The sequence below is a fragment of the Pholcus phalangioides genome, unplaced genomic scaffold, assembly GCF_987345545.1.
Source record: "Pholcus phalangioides strain wild (caught in Gottingen) unplaced genomic scaffold, Ppha-v1.0 ptg000003l_1, whole genome shotgun sequence".
NCBI classification, from domain to species: domain Eukaryota; kingdom Metazoa; phylum Arthropoda; class Arachnida; order Araneae; family Pholcidae; genus Pholcus; species Pholcus phalangioides.
In genome coordinates, this window is record NW_028301596.1 from 12352995 (window position 1) to 12359457 (window position 6463).

Consider the following 6463-nt stretch of genomic DNA (forward strand, 5'->3'; position numbering starts at 1 on the left):
TTACTCGAGGAACAATTAATATTACCCATACAGCTCACCGAAAACAAAGCATGAATGAATTCAAAAAAGCTATATAATCCAATCCTACCGGTATCCCGAATTTCTGGATAGGGCGCCTTTTAATTATGCAGGCTTCTCATATCACGTCGATATCGCATCTGGCATTTAGCTCACGTTCCCAACATACAAACGATGGTTCTCGAGCATAAACTGTTGTATTCAATTTATGGAGCGTGGAATATATGCATAACATTCTGCATCTAAACAGTTTGCCAGTTGTATCTCCTCAAGTAGCGTATTGCACAAAGGCTACAAAGATCTGAACGGGGAAGGACTGCGTTCAAATGTATGAGGTTTCGATACCTTCAAGCCGGGCCGGATTAACCATTAAGCAAAATAAGCACGTGCTTAGAGCATCAGGAGAAAAGGGGCACCACAAAAAAATTATCAAATAGTTGGTACATTATTTTTAAATGCACAATTTTTTTCTCAGCACTAACCATCCGGTAAGAAATTCTAAAATTTTAAGAGTACTTGATTGCACAGTTGAAGACCTTTATCGAAAGGTTGACCAGGGCCATAACTAAAAGAGACCAGGGGAGGGTCTGTCTCCCGGGCGCTGGACCAGCAAGGGCGTCGAGTTTATTATTTTTCCGTTAAAAATCACGTGCGTGAACGGGGTGCAAAATACACAAATATAATAAATAATAATATAGGTACAGACCCGCTAGCGACAGTAAATTTTCGTTTCTAGTTACGGCCATAAGGTTGACAGAAAGCAGAGAAACCAAGTTAATTTCCAACAAGAACTCACGTTAATGCTCAGTTTTTGGATTGATAGATTTTGCTCCATTTACATAAAGTAAGCCCAGAGCCGCCTCAACAGCATCACCCCCCCCCCCAGGTAAAACTAATTTTCTGAAGCCCCTACCTAGCTATACAGAGTGTCCTGCAAGTGCTAATGCAGCATTATCTCATCAGCCGTCCATTGGAGAGGTATATTTTCAATTTAAAAAATGCTCAAAAGGCTTTCAAAGATTACCCTGTACCAGTTTTGAAAGTGGAAATAGTGTTTTTTTCCAGATTAGCTGATGCGAAGATGAATTTAGGAAAAAACATTCAACTGTCCTAGCGGGGAATCGAACCCACGGGTGAGCTCCTTAGACTACAATGGCAACGAATATCTACATCTTTCTTTAGAGCTTGTGTGCTCTGAACGGGACCGTACATGGATTGGTGACAGTGTCAGCTTTAACCTGATATATCAGACGGTCCATGTACGGTCCCGTTCAGTACACACAAGTTCTAAGGAAAAATTTAGATATTCGTTGCCTTTGTAGTCTAGTGCGCTCACCCGGCAAGCGCGAGGACATGAGTTCGATTTCCGGCAAAAGCAGTTGAATTTTCTTCCTTTCTTAAATTCAACTTCGCATCAGCCAACCGTTGAAACCTTCGTATGGATAGTAGAGAGTGACATCATCTTCGGAAAATATAGTGTGATACTAAGTAAGAAATCAAAATTTTTCTTCCGTTCCCTTGTCCTCTAACTTCAAATTAGAAAGTTGTTGCCTTGTCTCTCTTGATGGCAACAGAAAAAATTCCATTCCAAACACTCCCTTCCCTCATTTATGCTGTCTTTTCCAACTTTCCTTCAAATTTTCGAATTCGAATGTCTCAACGAATATTGTACTTGTAAACTTGGAATTTTTTTTGCTGACCTCAGCAGAGATAGTGCAGCAATTTTATAATTGGAAGTTAGAGGATGGGAGGCCATATAAAAAATTAGATTTTTTATTTTGTTACACACTGCGTTTGCACTCTCAAAACTGATACAGGGTAATTTTTTAAAGTTTTTTGAGCATTTTATAAACTGAAGTGATCTCTACCATGGATGATTGAGGAGATAAAGGCCGCACTAACTCTTAAAGGACACCCTGTATGCAACTACACTACCACACATACTCTCTTTAAAATTTTAACCGGGTCGAATTCTTATGAGGTCTTTTCGACACTCGACGCTTCCCAACCGTGGCATATAGGCTCTGGTAAAAATGATTATTTTGAACCCCCCAAACTACCTGCTTATCAAAATCAACAAATTCAATTATCCGGGGGAGGGGGGGGGGCTGCGTTAAGGTAAAAAATGGGGGAGGGGGCACCAAAAAAATCCCTTTAGTGCTTAGGGCCTTCATATGGGTTAATCCGACCCTGCCTTCAAACAATCGGTAATTGACAGTTGTGTTAAGCCAGTTAATGAAAATTTACATTCGTGCAATAAAATTGCAATTGCTAGAATTAAATATATAAAAGTTTAATGAAAGTTCTTTTATAAAACTTAAAAAATGCAACCGATAATCGGGGTTACATCCACCATCGGTTACATTCAAGCAAACGTACCCATGTACCCAACAGGCTTATTGGTTGTTTTTCTTCAAGTTTCGTAAAAAATCTTTTATCAAACTTTCATAGGGTAATCCCGGCTCAGATCGGAGGGCTATAAGATTTCATCGGAGGACCTTACTGGTTGTTTTTTTTCCTAGTTTTGCAAAAGATCTTTAATCAATCTTTTACAGTGAATCTCCCGGCCTTAAAAAGATTATCATCTATGTGGGATCCAACTACAAGGTACCGTTTTTTTCTCATGCAGCACACCAATCAAAAAACTGATCACCAATTCCAATCGTAGAATCATGACAGTTGTGTTCTTATTTGATAGGTGTGGCAGAAGGGGTTCTAGTTTAATGATGTTTCTCAATATAATACGTCCTGTTCTGTATAATATTTTCTGAAAGGTATGTTTTGGGGCTGATAAAAAATTTTTTCAACCGTTTGTTAGCTATAAACAAAAGTAACTGAGAAAGACACCATGGGTAATAAGTTTACAAATTACACGTTTAGATTTTGATAATGTTCCCGTGTACATAGGAATTTATTGCTGCGCAGAAAATATTTCCTACGTTGTATAAGATAGTATGTTAAGTATGTAATTTTTTGTCGTTCTGCTGCAAATATTTAAATTCTGTGCGCAGAGAAACAGGTCAGTGCAGGTGAAATAAAGCACAATGTGCCCCTCCCCTCCCATCTGGAAGAAAACAAAGTTAGAGGACGCATTTTTATCTTTAGTGGGTTTTCCTTTACACTTAATTTATAATGTACAAAACCTTTTACCTATAAAAAGTACCTTTTATCATATTTTAACCAATTTCTGTTAATTTTAATGTTTTTTCAAGGGTGGTAACTCAAAATTTCTCGGGAAGATGATTTTTGCATCCCCCCCCCCCAAAGCCTTTTATTCCCCCTCCAAATGTGATCCTGCGTACTCTTCTGTCTACAGACCGCCCCTGATTAAGAAGAGGTGGTGACGAAGCCTTCTTTCATTTTGCCCTGGGAGTACAGCCGCGTCGTGAGCAGAACCTTGGCACCAACCACCATCAGAATTACTTGAGTCTGATTAACTCATTTCCACCTTGGAATTTTTTTCTTGATGTACCAACACTTCCCTTTCTGAAATTCTTTGAACCATTTCATGTAAAATGAAAGACTCAGCTAATAAGGAAATGCATTAAAAAAAGAGCGTATGTTCTCATAGCGCTCTTTTTTTCTTTTTTTTTCAGTGCAAGACCCTTAGCATCAAACCGAACAGTTTTTCTTTCTTTAAAACCGAACCCAACTCAGGGCTATCGCCATGGGCAATTTACTACCGAGTGAGTTGTGCCGGAAGTGTGTACCTAACAGCCTGAGTATATAGTATTGTGTATGATTTTTCAGTGCTGCCAGCTATATTTCAGAAGTGAAGTAAGTGGAGTGTAATGATTGAATATTTGTACCACTGTAGGCCTGTTGCTCTCTGTGTCGAAAATTTTTAACGGAGCGATAGGCTCGCATTCGCGCCTTGAAGTTGGGAACCACAGAAAGCCGACCATCACTGGGGTGCCAGTGGAGTTCGAAGCCGGGACCTCGCGATGGGAGTCGCCACTATGACCGCTCGACCAGCATAGGCAACACCGAACAGTCTGGACATACTAGGAGGAGCTTATCTTTCCCATCTGCATGTATCAGACACGGAAACGAACTAACCAAATCACAAATGCATGGGTGCACTGAGGTGCACCCAACTCGAATGGTTTGTCACCAGTGCCGTCTTAAAGCATAGGCCCACCCGGGGACCTCACAAAAATGAGATCTGGTTGAAAGTTTCGAGAAGTTGTTCGGTAGGACCTCAGAAAAATCAACTGGCTCCTCTTAAGACAACCCTGTTTGTCACTAGCCTTTAGTAGACTAAAGCTGGTGCTGGTTGTACGTGTGTACATTAGTATAAAATAAAAATATCTTTAATATCTCTCTCATCTTCCTGTAGATTCTCATTCATCCACTTTTGAAGCTGTTCATTTTAGCCTTTTTGTCTTTTATAGCGTTCCTTCGGTGTTTTAAAAAACTTATCTTTGCATTTTGATCAGAACCTGGATCGAATCAAACGATTTGGTATAAAACCTATGGGAAATAATGTTCGGCTTACGAAGATTTCGGCTAACGAACGTGATTCTCGAACACATCATCTTCGTTAGCCGAGGTATCTTAAAATCAATATTTTTAGCACGAATTTTTAACACATTTCGCTGTTGACTATGTTCTATTATTTGTGTCGGTAAAGAAATATCAATAAGAATGTTTTGTTGGTAATATTTATTTTTGATATTTCTATTGTTTTTTCCCCGTATTTGGAATGACTCATTTACTATTCTAAAGAACACATCCGACAAGTAAAAAGGATTGGAGCATCCTCCCCATTCAGAACTTAGGACGTCGATGACGCTAAAAATATTCAACCAGGAGTGGACTTTCGCCAATATGCATATGTTGCCGCTACGTTTATTTCCCGGGCTTTAGGAAATAGCCCATTTATAGCGTTGGAAGGAAAAACATTCCCAACAGATGGTGCTTCTGTTTATGCTCTTTCAGAGCCCATATATATACAGATACACGCGCACGGAAACAAGCTATAGTTGTTCTAAAAACGTGCCAAGTAGTACGTCACCCCCCCCCCCCCCGCTCTCTGTACAAAGACTTTCCATGCAACATTTTCCATGTATTTACAACAGACGTGGGGAGAGTTTTCTATGGCGAGAAATATGCGGTACGAATCTATCTTAGCCAAAAAAAAATCCATACAACTCCCACACCCTTATTTCCCAGGGCAAGAGAGAAAGACTGTATTTCCTTCATAAATAAATGCATTCATTTACCTCTACGACAGAATTTACGATCTTTGGGGGAGGGGAGGGGGTATAATGAATAAAAAAAACCCAAAAAAATAACTCCTACCATCACCTCTTTTCACAAATACTGGCAACCAACTTCCAGGCGGCCAGATGTGCATGATAGAGCCTATCCTACTGCAACGTGAGAGCCACCAGCATGTTCATGGAATAATTTTAAAAAAAAGGGAGAGAAGAAACACCTTATATATATATATATATGCATGCATAACCCATAATACAAAAGTGATTTCCAGTCACCAAATTTCACCCTGCTCTTGCATATAAAAAAATGCTGCCTTTGATAGGCAGCCTCTAACGCACTTCCTTTCCACCAAACTGTCAACCTTTCATTTTCCAGTGCAACTGAGGGGGGAGAACCTATTAGGTTGCAGGGCATTTTGGCCCTGTGTATTTATTACCCCTACTAGCAGTGAATACGGGTGGTGTTAGGATGGGGGGGGGGCGGGAGGAATCTAGTGTTATTAAATAGCACGAGCCCAAATTACGTAAACCGTTTCAGGGCGAAATTCGATTACTTTCTTTACAAACACTGCCGCCATTTACCTCATAAAGTCGTTTCAACACATTCTAGTTTGGAGGAGAAATTGATTGCAACTAAAAGTTGCGCTTTTTCTTATTTTATAGCCTCTCCCTACTATATGTATTAAACCAAGGGCATCACTGCTATGGGTTTCATTAGTGAAGTAGAAAAAAATTAACGACATTAAGGGTTTCATTGTTTAATATGGAAACCAAATTATTGGACCCCAATTTATCGGAAAAAAGTACGCGGGAGTAAATAATGGAATTTTAAATAACCTTTTCTAATGTGATATCATAATTCATAGGCGGAGAAAGACTTGAGAGTCTGGGGGAGGGGGCATTGCTCGCCATCAATTATGGTATCTAATATCATTGCCCGTATCTCCGCCCATGCATCAATTTATTTTGCACATTACCCATGAAGTTAATGATATTGTATCAATGTGATTGTTTTACATATAGGACAGAACTAACAGCTAACTGCCAGTTCTGAAAGACAGCCCTAGCTGAAGAATTCAAACTTGAGACCTAAAAGTAAAGGATTCTGAAGTTCATTGAATAGGCGGAGATAGACATGAAAGGCTGCAGGGCATGATGATGGTTTTAATTCATATACCGGCTCTCCGTTATTGACGCTGGGGTGGGTGCTGTACCACCTATGG